The sequence below is a fragment of the Corythoichthys intestinalis genome, unplaced genomic scaffold, assembly GCF_030265065.1.
Source record: "Corythoichthys intestinalis isolate RoL2023-P3 unplaced genomic scaffold, ASM3026506v1 HiC_scaffold_39, whole genome shotgun sequence".
Taxonomy (NCBI): domain Eukaryota; kingdom Metazoa; phylum Chordata; class Actinopteri; order Syngnathiformes; family Syngnathidae; genus Corythoichthys; species Corythoichthys intestinalis.
The window spans coordinates 443521-459360 of NW_026651608.1; positions in this window are offsets into that span (position 1 = coordinate 443521).

The window sequence follows — 15840 nt, forward strand, 5'->3', positions numbered from 1 at the left end:
TTTGGGAGTTAACATCAAAATTACATTTCTCGGCCATATCGCATAGATCTCACTGTGAAAAGGCTTAAATAGCTTTTTTGACCTAAGTTTAATAATTGCGCTCAAACCAAATGTCCTAGAACGAAATTTTAAAATGTAACTACTAGAATGTGATACAATACACTATTGGGTGAAGTTTGGTTGACTTCTGCGCAGCGGTTTGGGAGTTAACATCAAAATTACATTTCTCGGCCATATCGCATAGATCTCACTGTGAAAAGGCTTAAATGGCTTTTTTGACCTAAGTTTGAGGATTGCGCTCAAATCAAATGTCCTAGAACCAAATTTCTACATGTAACTACTAGATTGTGATACAATACACTAATGGGTGAAGTTTGGTTGACTTCTGCGCAGCGGTTTGGGAGTTAACATCAAAATTACATTTCTCGGCCATATCGCATAGATCTCACTGTGAAAGGGCTTAAATGACTTTTTTAATTGTTTGATGATTGCGCTCAAACAAAATGTCCTAGAACAAAATTTTCAAATGTAACTACTAGATTGTGATACAATACACTATTGGGTGAAGTTTGGTTGACTTCTGCGAAGCGGTTTGGGAGTTAACATCAAAATTACATTTCTCGGCCATATCGCATAGATCTCACTGTGAAAAGGCTTAAATGGCTTTTTTGACCTAAGTTTGAGGATTGCGCTCAAATCAAATGTCCTAGAACCAAATTTCCACATGTAACTACTAGATTGTGATACAATACACTAATGGTTGAAGTTTGGTTGACTTCTGCGCAGCGGTTTGGGAGTGAACATCAAAATTACATTTCTCGGCCATATCGCATAGATCTCACTGTGAAAAGGCTTAAATGGCTTTTTTGACCTAAGTTTGAGGATTGCGCTCAAATCAAATGTCCTAGAACCAAATTTCCACATGTAACTATTAGATTGTGATACAATACACTAATGGGTGAAGTTTGGTTGACTTCTGCGCAGCGGTTTGGGAGTTAACATCAAAATTACATTTCTCGGCCATATCGCATAGATCTCACTGTGAAAAGGCTTAAATGGCTTTTTTGACCTAAGTTTGAGGATTGCGCTCAAATCAAATGTCCTAGAACCAAATTTCCACATGTAACTACTAGATTGTGATACAATACACTATTGGGTGAAGTTTGGTTGACTTCTGCGCAGCGGTTTGGGAGTTAACATCAAAATTACATTTCTCGGCCATATCGCATAGATCTCACTGTGAAAAGGCTTAAATGACTTTTTTAATTAAGTTTGATGATTGCGTTCAAACAAAATGTCCTAGAACAAAATTTTCAAATGTAACTACTAGATTGTGATACAATACACTATTGGGTGAAGTTTGGTTGACTTCTGGGCAGCGGTTTGGGAGTTAACATCAAAATTACATTTCCCGGCCATATCGCATAGATCTCACTGTGAAAAGGCTTAAATGGCTTTTTTGACCTAAGTTTGAGGATTGCGCTCAAATCAAATGTCCTAGAACCAAATTTCCACATGTAACTACTAGATTGTGATACAATACACTAATGGGTGAAGTTTGGTTTACTTCTGCGCAGCGGTTTGGGAGTTAACATCAAAATTACATTTCTCGGCCATATCGCATAGATCTCACTGTGAAAAGGCTTAAATGGCTTTTTTGACCTAAGTTTAATAATAGCGCTCAAACCAAATGTCCTAGAACGAAATTTTCAAATGTAACTACTAGAATGTGATACAATACACTATTGGGTGAAGTTTGGTTGACTTCTGCGCAGCGGTTTGGGAGTTAACATCAAAATTACATTTCTCGGCCATATCGCATAGATCTCACTGTGAAAAGGCTTAAATGGCTTTTTTGACCTAAGTTTGAGGATTGCGCTCAAATTAAATGTCCTATAACCAAATTTCCACATGTAACTACTAGATTGATATACAATACACTAATGGGTGAAGTTTGGTTGACTTCTGCGCAGCGGTTTGGGAGTTAACATCAAAATTACATTTCTCGGCCATATCGCATAGATCTCACTGTGAAAAGGCTTAAATGGCTTTTTTGACCTAAGTTTGAGGATTGCGCTCAAATCAAATGTCCTAGAACCAAATTTCCACATGTAACTACTAGATTGTGATACAATACACTAATGGGTGAAGTTTGGTTTACTTCTGCGCAGCGGTTTGGGAGTTAACATCAAAATTACATTTCTCGGCCATATCGCATAGATCTCACTGTGAAAAGGCTTAAATAGCTTTTTTGACCTAAGTTTAATAATTGCGCTCAAACCAAATGTCCTAGAACGAAATTTTAAAATGTAACTACTAGAATGTGATACAATACACTATTGGGTGAAGTTTGGTTGACTTCTGCGCAGCGGTTTGGGAGTTAACATCAAAATTACATTTCTCGGCCATATCGCATAGATCTCACTGTGAAAAGGCTTAAATGGCTTTTTTGACCTAAGTTTGAGGATTGCGCTCAAATCAAATGTCCTAGAACCAAATTTCCACATGTAACTACTAGATTGTGATACAATACACTAATGGGTGAAGTTTGGTTGACTTCTGCGCAGCGGTTTGGGAGTTAACATCAAAATTACATTTCTCGGCCATATCGCATAGATCTCACTGTGAAAAGGCTTAAATGACTTTTTTAATTAAGTTTGATGATTGCGCTCAAACAAAATTTCCTAGAACAAAATTTTCAAATGTAACTACTAGATTGTGATACAATACACTATTGGGTGAAGTTTGGTTGACTTCTGCGCAGCGGTTTGGGAGTTAACATCAAAATTACATTTCTCGGCCATATCGCATAGATCTCACTGTGAAAAGGCTTAAATGACTTTTTTAATTAAGTTTGATGATTGCGTTCAAACAAAATGTCCTAAAACAAATTTTTCAAATGTAACTACTAGATTGTTATACAATACACTATTGGGTGAAGTTTGGTTGACTTCTGCGCAGCGGTTTGGGAGTTAACATCAAAATTACATTTCTCGGCCATATCGCATTGATCTCACTGTGAAAAGGCTTAAATGGCTTTTTTGACCTAAGTTTAAAGATTGCGCACAAACCAAATGTCCTAGAACGAAATTTTCAAATGTAACTACTAGAATGTGATACAATACACTATTGGGTGAAGTTTGGTTGACTTCTGCGCAGCGGTTTGGGAGTTAACATCAAAATTACATTTCTCGGCCATATCGCATAGATCTCACTGTGAAAAGGCTTAAATGGCTTTTTTGACCTAAGTTTAATGATTGCGCTCAAACCAAATGTCCTAGAACGAAATTTTCAAATGTAACTACTAGAATGTGATACAATACACTATTGGGTGAAGTTTGGTTGACTTCTGCGCAGCGGTTTGGGAGTTAACATCAAAATTACATTTCTCGGCCATATCGCATAGATCTCACTGTGAAAAGGCTTAAATGTCTTTTTTGACCTAAGTTTAATGATTGCGCTCAAACCAAATGTCCTAGAACGAAATTTTCAAATGTAACTACTAGAATGTGATACAATACACTATTGGGTGAAGTTTGGTTGACTTCTGCGCAGCGGTTTGGGAGTTAACATCAAAATTACATTTCTCGGCCATATCGCATAGATCTCACTGTGAAAAGGCTTAAATGGCTTTTTTGACCTAAGTTTGAGGATTGCGCTCAAACAAAATGTCCTAGAACAAAATTTTCAAATGTAACTACTAGATTGTGATACAATACACTATTGGGTGAAGTTTGGTTGACTTCTGCACAGCGGTTTGGGAGTTAACATCAAAATTACATTTCTCGGCCATATCGCATAGATCTCACTGTGAAAAGGCTTAAATGACTTTTTTAATTGTTTGATGATTGCGTTCAAACAAAATGTCCTAGAACAAAATTTTCAAATGTAACTACTAGATTGTGATACAATACACTATTGGGTGAAGTTTGGTTGACTTCTGCGCAGCGGTTTGGGAGTTAACATCAAAATTACATTTCTCGGCCATATCGCATAGATCTCACTGTGAAAAGGCTTAAATGGCTTTTTTGACCTAAGTTTGAGGATTGCGCTCATATCAAATGTCCTAGAACCAAATTTCCACATGTAACTACTAGATTGTGATACAATACACTAATGGGTGAAGTTTGGTTTACTTCTGCGCAGCGGTTTGGGAGTTAACATCAAAATTACATTTCTCGGCCATATCGCATAGATCTCACTGTGAAAAGGCTTAAATAGCTTTTTTGACCTAAGTTTAATAATTGCGCTCAAACCAAATGTCCTAGAACGAAATTTTAAAATGTAACTACTAGAATGTGATACAATACACTATTGGGTGAAGTTTGGTTGACTTCTGCGCAGCGGTTTGGGAGTTAACATCAAAATTACATTTCTCGGCCATATCGCATAGATCTCACTGTGAAAAGGCTTAAATGGCTTTTTTGACCTAAGTTTGAGGATTACGCTCAAATCAAATGTCCTAGAACCAAATTTCCACATGTAACTACTAGATTGTGATACAATACACTATTGGGTGAAGTTTGGTTGACTTCTGCGCAGCGGTTTGGGAGTTAACATCAAAATTACATTTCTCGGCCATATCGCATAGATCTCACTGTGAAAAGGCTTAAATGACTTTTTTAATTAAGTTTGATGATTGCGTTCAAACAAAATGTCCTAGAATAAAATTTTCAAATGTAACTACTAGATTGTGATACAATACACTATTGGGTGAAGTTTGGTTGACTTCTGCGCAGCGGTTTGGGAGTTAACATCAAAATTACATTTCTCGGCCATATCGCATAGATCTCACTGTGAAAAGGCTTAAATGGCTTTTTTGACCTAAGTTTAAAGATTACGCTCAAACCAAATGTCCTAGAACGAAATTTTCAAATGTAACTACTAGAATGTGATACAATACACTATTGGGTGAAGTTTGGTTGACTTCTGCGCAGCGGTTTGGGAGTTAACATCAAAATTACATTTCTCGGCAATATCGCATAGATCTCACTGTGAAAAGGCTTAAATGACTTTTTTAATTAAGTTTGATGATTGCGTTCAAACAAAATGTCCTAGAATAAAATTTTCAAATGTAACTACTAGATTGTGATACAATACACTATTGGGTGAAGTTTGGTTGACTTCTGCGCAGCGGTTTGGGAGTTAACATCAAAATTACATTTCTCGGCCATATCGCATAGATCTCACTGTGAAAAGGCTTAAATGGCTTTTTTGACCTAAGTTTAAAGATTACGCTCAAACCAAATGTCCTAGAACGAAATTTTCAAATGTAACTACTAGAATGTGATACAATACACTATTGGGTGAAGTTTGGTTGACTTCTGCGCAGCGGTTTGGGAGTTAACATCAAAATTACATTTCTCGGCCATATCGCATAGATCTCACTGTGAAAAGGCTTAAATGGCTTTTTTGACCTAAGTTTGAAGATTGCGCTCAAATCAAATGTCCTAGAACTATAAATTTCCAAATGTAACTACTAGATTGTGATAAAATACACTATTGGGTGAAGTTTGGTTGACTTCTGCGTAGCGGTTTGGGAGTTAACATCAAAATTACATTTCTCGGCCATATCGCATAGATCTCACTGTGAAAAGGCTTAAATGACTTTTTTAATTAAGTTTGATGATTGCGTTCAAACAAAATGTCCTAGAACAAAATTTTCAAATGTAACTACTAGATTGTGATACAATACACTAATGGGTGAAGTTTGGTTGACTTCTGCGCAGCGGTTTGGGAGTTAACATCAAAATTACATTTCTCGGCCATATCGCATAGATCTCACTGTGAAAAGGCTTAAATGACTTTTTTAATTAAGTTTGATGATTGCGTTCAAACAAAATGTCCTAGAACCAAATTTCCACATGTAATTACTAGATTGTGATACAATACACTAATGGGTGAAGTTTGGTTGACTTCTGCGCAGCGGTTTGGGAGTTAACATCAAAATTACATTTCTCGGCCATATCGCATAGATCTCACTGTGAAAAGGCTTAAATGACTTTTTAAATTAAGTTTAATGATTGCGCTCAAACCAAATGTCCTAGAATGAAATTTTCAAATGTAACTACTAGAATGTGATACAATACACTATTGGGTGAAGTTTAGTTGACTTCTGCGCAGCGGTTTGGGAGTTAACATCAAAATTACATTTCTCGGCCATATCGCATAGATCTCACTGTGAAAAGGCTTAAATGGCTTTTTTGACCTAAGTTTAATGATTGCGCTCAAACCAAATGTCCTAGAACGAAATTTTCAAATGTAACTACTAGAATGTGATACAATACACTATTGGGTGAAGTTTGGTTGACTTCTGCGCAGCGGTTTGGGAGTTAACATCAAAATTACATTTCTCGGCCATATCGCATAGATCTCACTGTGAAAAGGCTTAAATGGCTTTTTTGACCTAAGTTTGAGGATTGCGCTCAAATCAAATGTCCTAGAACCAAATTTCCACATGTAACTACTAGATTGTGATACAATACACTAATGGGTGAAGTTTGGTTGACTTCTGCGCAGCGGTTTGGGAGTTAACATCAAAATTACATTTCTCGGCCATATCGCATAGATCTCACTGTGAAAAGGCTTAAATGACTTTTTTAATAAAGTTTGATGATTGCGCTCAAACAAAATGTCCTAGAACAAAATTTTCAAATGTAACTACTAGATTGTGATACAATACACTATTGGGTGAAGTTTGGTTGACTTCTGCGCAGCGGTTTGGGAGTTAACATCAAAATTACATTTCTCGGCCATATCGCATAGATCTCACTGTGAAAAGGCTTAAATGACTTTTTTGACCTAAGTTTGAGGATTGCGCTCAAATCAAATGTCCTAGAACCAAATTTCCACATGTAACTACTAGATTGTGATACAATACACTAATGGTTGAAGTTTGGTTGATTTCTGCGCAGCGGTTTGGGAGTGAACATCAAAATTACATTTCTCGGCCATATCGCATAGATCTCACTGTGAAAAGGCTTAAATGACTTTTTTTAATTAAGTTTGAAGATTGCGCTCAAATCAAATGTCCTAGAACTAAATTTCCAAATGTAACTACTAGATTGTGATAAAATACACTATTGGGTGAAGTTTGGTTGACTTCTGCGCAGCGGTTTGGGAGTTAACATCAAAATTACATTTCTCGGCCATATCGCATAGATCTCACTGTGAAAAGGCTTAAATGGCTTTTTTGACCTAAGTTTGAGGATTGCGCTCAAATCAAATGTCCTAGAACCAAATTTCCACATGTAACTACTAGATTGTGATACAATACACTAATGGGTGAAGTTTGGTTGACTTCTGCGCAGCGGTTTGGGAGTTAACATCAAAATTACATTTCTCGGCCATATCGCATAGATCTCACTGTGAAAAGGCTTAAATGACTTTTTTAATTAAGTTTGATGATTGCGTTCAAACAAAATGTCCTAGAACAAAATTTTCAAATGTAACTACTAGATTGTGATACAATACACTATTGGGTGAAGTTTGGTTGACTTCTGCGCAGTGGTTTGGGAGTTAACATCAAAATTACATTTCTCGGCCATATCGCATAGATCTCACTGTGAAAAGGCTTAAATGACTTTTTAATTAAGTTTGATGATTGCGTTCAAACAAAATGTCCTAGAACAAAATTTTCAAATGTAACTACTAGATTGTGATACAATACACTATTGGGTGAAGTTTAGTTGACTTCTGCGCAGCGGTTGGGGAGTTAACATCAAAATTACATTTCTCGGCCAAATCGCATAGATCTCACTGTGAAAAGGCTTAAATGGCTTTTTTGACTTAAGTTTAATGATTGCGCTCAAACCAAATGTCCTAGAACCAAATTTCCACATGTAACTACTAGATTGTGATACAATACACTAATGGGTGAAGTTTGGTTGACTTCTGCGTAGCGGTTTGGGAGTTAACATCAAAATTACATTTCTCGGCCATATCGCATAGATCTCACTGTGAAAAGGCTTAAATGACTTTTTTAATTAAGTTTAATGATTGCGCTCAAACCAAATGTCCTAGAACGAAATTTTCAAATGTAACTACTAGAATGTGATACAATACACTATTGGGTGAAGTTTAGTTGACTTCTGCGCAGCGGGGATTCGGGAGTTAACATCAAAATTACATTTCTCGGCCAAATCGCATAGATCTCACTGTGAAAAGGCTTAAATGGCTTTTTTGACCTAAGTTTAATGATTGCGCTCAAACCAAATGTCCTAGAACGAAATTTTCAAATGTAACTACTAGAATGTGATACAATACACTATTGGGTGAAGTTTGGTTGACTTCTGCGCAGCGGTTTGGGAGTTAACATCAAAATTACATTTCTCGGCCATATCGCATAGATCTCACTGTGAAAAGGCTTAAATGTCTTTTTTGACCTAAGTTTGAGGATTGCGCTCAAATCAAATATCCTAGAACCAAATTTCCACATGTAACTACTAGATTGTGATACAATACACTAATGGGTGAAGTTTGGTTTACTTCTGCGCAGCGGTTTGGGAGTTAACATCAAAATTACATTTCTCGGCCATATCGCATAGATCTCACTGTGAAAAGGCTTAAATGGCTTTTTTGACCTAAGTTTAATGATTGCGCTCAAACCAAATGTCCTAGAACGAAATTTTCAAATGTAACTACTAGAATGTGATACAATACACTATTGGGTGAAGTTTGGTTGACTTCTGCGCAGCGGTTTGGGAGTTAACATCAAAATTACATTTCTCGGCCATATCGCATAGATCTCACTGTGAAAAGGCTTAAATGGCTTTTTTGACCTAAGTTTGAGGATTGCGCTCAAACAAAATGTCCTAGAACAAAATTTTCAAATGTAACTACTAGATTGTGATACAATACACTATTGGGTGAAGTTTTGTTGACTTCTGCGCAGCGGTTTGGGAGTTAACATCAAAATTACATTTCTCGGCCATATCGCATAGATCTCACTGTGAAAAGGCTTAAATGACTTTTTTAATTGTTTGATGATTGCGTTCAAACAAAATCTCCTAGAACAAAATTTTCAAATGTAACTACTAGATTGTGATACAATACACTATTGGGTGAAGTTTGGTTGACTTCTGCGCAGCGGTTTGGGAGTTAACATCAAAATTACATTTCTCGGCCATATCGCATAGATCTCACTGTGAAAAGGCTTAAATGGCTTTTTTGACCTAAGTTTGAGGATTGCGCTCATATCAAATGTCCTAGAACCAAATTTCCACATGTAACTACTAGATTGTGATACAATACACTAATGGGTGAAGTTTGGTTTACTTCTGCGCAGCGGTTTGGGAGTTAACATCAAAATTACATTTCTCGGCCATATCGCATAGATCTCACTGTGAAAAGGCTTAAATAGCTTTTTTGACCTAAGTTTAATAATTGCGCTCAAACCAAATGTCCTAGAACGAAATTTTAAAATGTAACTACTAGAATGTGATACAATACACTATTGGGTGAAGTTTGGTTGACTTCTGCGCAGCGGTTTGGGAGTTAACATCAAAATTACATTTCTCGGCCATATCGCATAGATCTCACTGTGAAAAGGCTTAAATGACTTTTTTAATTAAGTTTGATGATTGCGCTCAAACAAAATTTCCTAGAACAAAATTTTCAAATGTAACTACTAGATTGTGATACAATACACTATTGGGTGAAGTTTGGTTGACTTCTGCGCAGCGGTTTGGGAGTTAACATCAAAATTACATTTCTCGGCCATATCGCATAGATCTCACTGTGAAAAGGCTTAAATGACTTTTTTAATTAAGTTTGATGATTGCGTTCAAACAAAATGTCCTAGAACAAAATTTTCAAATGTAACTACTAGATTGTGATACAATACACTATTGGGTGAAGTTTGGTTGACTTCTGCGCAGCGGTTTGGGAGTTAAGATCAAAATTACATTTCTCGGCCATATCGCATTGATCTCACTGTGAAAAGGCTTAAATGGCTTTTTTGACCTAAGTTTAAAGATTGCGCACAAACCAAATGTCCTAGAACGAAATTTTCAAATGTAACTACTAGATTGTGATACAATACACTATTGGGTGAAGTTTGGTTGACTACTGCGCAGCGGTTTGGGAGTTACCATCAAAATTACATTTCTCGGCCATATCGCATAGATCTCACTGTGAAAAGGCTTAAATGACTTTTTTAATTAAGTTTGATGATTGCGTTCAAACAAAATGTCCTAGAACAAAATTTTCAAATGTAACTACTAGATTGTGATACAATACACTATTGGGTGAAGTTTGGTTGACTTCTGCGCAGCGGTTTGGGAGGTAACATCAAAATTACATTTCTCGGCCATATCGCATTGATCTCACTGTGAAAAGGCTTAAATGGCTTTTTTGACCTAAGTTTAAAGATTGCGCACAAACCAAATGTCCTAGAACGAAATTTTCAAATGTAACTACTAGAATGTGATACAATACACTATTGGGTGAAGTTTGGTTGACTTCTGCGCAGCGGTTTGGGAGTTAACATCAAAATTACATTTCTCGGCCATATCGCATAGATCTCACTGTGAAAAGGCTTAAATGGCTTTTTTGACCTAAGTTTGAGGATTACGCTCAAATCAAATGTCCTAGAACCAAATTTCCACATGTAACTACTAGATTGTGATACAATACACTATTGGGTGAAGTTTGGTTGACTTCTGCGCAGCGGTTTGGGAGTTAACATCAAAATTACATTTCTCGGCCATATCGCATAGATCTCACTGTGAAAAGGCTTAAATGACTTTTTTAATTAAGTTTGATGATTGCGTTCAAACAAAATGTCCTAGAATAAAATTTTCAAATGTAACTACTAGATTGTTATACAATACACTATTGGGTGAAGTTTGGTTGACTTCTGCGCAGCGGTTTGGGAGTTAACATCAAAATTACATTTCTCGGCCATATCGCATAGATCTCACTGTGAAAAGGCTTAAATGGGTTTTTTGACCTAAGTTTAAAGATTACGCTCAAACCAAATGTCCTAGAACGAAATTTTCAAATGTAACTACTAGAATGTGATACAATACACTATTGGGTGAAGTTTGGTTGACTTCTGCGCAGCGGTTTGGGAGTTAACATCAAAATTACATTTCTCGGCCATATCGCATAGATCTCACTGTGAAAAGGCTTAAATGGCTTTTTTGACCTAAGTTTGAGGATTGCGCTCAAATCAAATGTCCTAGAACCAAATTTCTACATGTAACTACTAGATTGTGATACAATACACTAATGGGTGAAGTTTGGTTGACTTCTGCGCAGCGGTTTGGGAGTTAACATCAAAATTACATTTCTCGGCCATATCGCATAGATCTCACTGTGAAAGGGCTTAAATGACTTTTTTAATTGTTTGATGATTGCGCTCAAACAAAATGTCCTAGAACAAAATTTTCAAATGTAACTACTAGAATGTGATACAATACACTATTGGGTGAAGTTTGGTTGACTTCTGCGCAGCGGTTTGGGAGTTAACATCAAAATTACATTTCTCGGCCATATCGCATAGATCTCACTGTGAAAAGGCTTAAATGTCTTTTTTGACCTAAGTTTAATGATTGCGCTCAAACCAAATGTCCTAGAACGAAATTTTCAAATGTAACTACTAGAATGTGATACAATACACTATTGGGTGAAGTTTGGTTGACTTCTGCGCAGCGGTTTGGGAGTTAACATCAAAATTACATTTCTCGGCCATATCGCATAGATCTCACTGTGAAAAGGCTTAAATGGCTTTTTTGACCTAAGTTTGAGGATTGCGCTCAAACAAAATGTCCTAGAACAAAATTTTCAAATGTAACTACTAGATTGTGATACAATACACTATTGGGTGAAGTTTGGTTGACTTCTGCACAGCGGTTTGGGAGTTAACATCAAAATTACATTTCTCGGCCATATCGCATAGATCTCACTGTGAAAAGGCTTAAATGACTTTTTTAATTGTTTGATGATTGCGTTCAAACAAAATGTCCTAGAACAAAATTTTCAAATGTAACTACTAGATTGTGATACAATACACTATTGGGTGAAGTTTGGTTGACTTCTGCGCAGCGGTTTGGGAGTTAACATCAAAATTACATTTCTCGGCCATATCGCATAGATCTCACTGTGAAAAGGCTTAAATGGCTTTTTTGACCTAAGTTTGAGGATTGCGCTCATATCAAATGTCCTAGAACCAAATTTCCACATGTAACTACTAGATTGTGATACAATACACTAATGGGTGAAGTTTGGTTTACTTCTGCGCAGCGGTTTGGGAGTTAACATCAAAATTACATTTCTCGGCCATATCGCATAGATCTCACTGTGAAAAGGCTTAAATAGCTTTTTTGACCTAAGTTTAATAATTGCGCTCAAACCAAATGTCCTAGAACGAAATTTTAAAATGTAACTACTAGAATGTGATACAATACACTATTGGGTGAAGTTTGGTTGACTTCTGCGCAGCGGTTTGGGAGTTAACATCAAAATTACATTTCTCGGCCATATCGCATAGATCTCACTGTGAAAAGGCTTAAATGGCTTTTTTGACCTAAGTTTGAGGATTGCGCTCAAATCAAATGTCCTAGAACCAAATTTCCACATGTAACTACTAGATTGTGATACAATACACTAATGGGTGAAGTTTGGTTGACTTCTGCGCAGCGGTTTGGGAGTTAACATCAAAATTACATTTCTCGGCCATATCGCATAGATCTCACTGTGAAAAGGCTTAAATGACTTTTTTAATTAAGTTTGATGATTGCGCTCAAACAAAATTTCCTAGAACAAAATTTTCAAATGTAACTACTAGATTGTGATACAATACACTATTGGGTGAAGTTTGGTTGACTTCTGCGCAGCGGTTTGGGAGTTAACATCAAAATTACATTTCTCGGCCATATCGCATAGATCTCACTGTGAAAAGGCTTAAATGACTTTTTAATTAAGTTTGATGATTGCGTTCAAACAAAATGTCCTAGAACAAAATTTTCAAATGTAACTACTAGATTGTGATACAATACACTATTGGGTGAAGTTTAGTTGACTTCTGCGCAGCGGTTGGGGAGTTAACATCAAAATTACATTTCTCGGCCAAATCGCATAGATCTCACTGTGAAAAGGCTTAAATGGCTTTTTTGACTTAAGTTTAATGATTGCGCTCAAACCAAATGTCCTAGAACCAAATTTCCACATGTAACTACTAGATTGTGATACAATACACTAATGGGTGAAGTTTGGTTGACTTCTGCGTAGCGGTTTGGGAGTTAACATCAAAATTACATTTCTCGGCCATATCGCATAGATCTCACTGTGAAAAGGCTTAAATGACTTTTTTAATTAAGTTTAATGATTGCGCTCAAACCAAATGTCCTAGAACGAAATTTTCAAATGTAACTACTAGAATGTGATACAATACACTATTGGGTGAAGTTTAGTTGACTTCTGCGCAGCGGGGATTCGGGAGTTAACATCAAAATTACATTTCTCGGCCAAATCGCATAGATCTCACTGTGAAAAGGCTTAAATGGCTTTTTTGACCTAAGTTTAATGATTGCGCTCAAACCAAATGTCCTAGAACGAAATTTTCAAATGTAACTACTAGAATGTGATACAATACACTATTGGGTGAAGTTTGGTTGACTTCTGCGCAGCGGTTTGGGAGTTAACATCAAAATTACATTTCTCGGCCATATCGCATAGATCTCACTGTGAAAAGGCTTAAATGTCTTTTTTGACCTAAGTTTGAGGATTGCGCTCAAATCAAATATCCTAGAACCAAATTTCCACATGTAACTACTAGATTGTGATACAATACACTAATGGGTGAAGTTTGGTTTACTTCTGCGCAGCGGTTTGGGAGTTAACATCAAAATTACATTTCTCGGCCATATCGCATAGATCTCACTGTGAAAAGGCTTAAATGGCTTTTTTGACCTAAGTTTAATGATTGCGCTCAAACCAAATGTCCTAGAACGAAATTTTCAAATGTAACTACTAGAATGTGATACAATACACTATTGGGTGAAGTTTGGTTGACTTCTGCGCAGCGGTTTGGGAGTTAACATCAAAATTACATTTCTCGGCCATATCGCATAGATCTCACTGTGAAAAGGCTTAAATGGCTTTTTTGACCTAAGTTTGAGGATTGCGCTCAAACAAAATGTCCTAGAACAAAATTTTCAAATGTAACTACTAGATTGTGATACAATACACTATTGGGTGAAGTTTTGTTGACTTCTGCGCAGCGGTTTGGGAGTTAACATCAAAATTACATTTCTCGGCCATATCGCATAGATCTCACTGTGAAAAGGCTTAAATGACTTTTTTAATTGTTTGATGATTGCGTTCAAACAAAATCTCCTAGAACAAAATTTTCAAATGTAACTACTAGATTGTGATACAATACACTATTGGGTGAAGTTTGGTTGACTTCTGCGCAGCGGTTTGGGAGTTAACATCAAAATTACATTTCTCGGCCATATCGCATAGATCTCACTGTGAAAAGGCTTAAATGGCTTTTTTGACCTAAGTTTGAGGATTGCGCTCATATCAAATGTCCTAGAACCAAATTTCCACATGTAACTACTAGATTGTGATACAATACACTAATGGGTGAAGTTTGGTTTACTTCTGCGCAGCGGTTTGGGAGTTAACATCAAAATTACATTTCTCGGCCATATCGCATAGATCTCACTGTGAAAAGGCTTAAATAGCTTTTTTGACCTAAGTTTAATAATTGCGCTCAAACCAAATGTCCTAGAACGAAATTTTAAAATGTAACTACTAGAATGTGATACAATACACTATTGGGTGAAGTTTGGTTGACTTCTGCGCAGCGGTTTGGGAGTTAACATCAAAATTACATTTCTCGGCCATATCGCATAGATCTCACTGTGAAAAGGCTTAAATGACTTTTTTAATTAAGTTTGATGATTGCGCTCAAACAAAATTTCCTAGAACAAAATTTTCAAATGTAACTACTAGATTGTGATACAATACACTATTGGGTGAAGTTTGGTTGACTTCTGCGCAGCGGTTTGGGAGTTAACATCAAAATTACATTTCTCGGCCATATCGCATAGATCTCACTGTGAAAAGGCTTAAATGACTTTTTTAATTAAGTTTGATGATTGCGTTCAAACAAAATGTCCTAGAACAAAATTTTCAAATGTAACTACTAGATTGTGATACAATACACTATTGGGTGAAGTTTGGTTGACTTCTGCGCAGCGGTTTGGGAGTTAAGATCAAAATTACATTTCTCGGCCATATCGCATTGATCTCACTGTGAAAAGGCTTAAATGGCTTTTTTGACCTAAGTTTAAAGATTGCGCACAAACCAAATGTCCTAGAACGAAATTTTCAAATGTAACTACTAGATTGTGATACAATACACTATTGGGTGAAGTTTGGTTGACTACTGCGCAGCGGTTTGGGAGTTACCATCAAAATTACATTTCTCGGCCATATCGCATAGATCTCACTGTGAAAAGGCTTAAATGACTTTTTTAATTAAGTTTGATGATTGCGTTCAAACAAAATGTCCTAGAACAAAATTTTCAAATGTAACTACTAGATTGTGATACAATACACTATTGGGTGAAGTTTGGTTGACTTCTGCGCAGCGGTTTGGGAGGTAACATCAAAATTACATTTCTCGGCCATATCGCATTGATCTCACTGTGAAAAGGCTTAAATGGCTTTTTTGACCTAAGTTTAAAGATTGCGCACAAACCAAATGTCCTAGAACGAAATTTTCAAATGTAACTACTAGAATGTGATACAATACACTATTGGGTGAAGTTTGGTTGACTTCTGCGCAGCGGTTTGGGAGTTAACATCAAAATTACATTTCTCGGC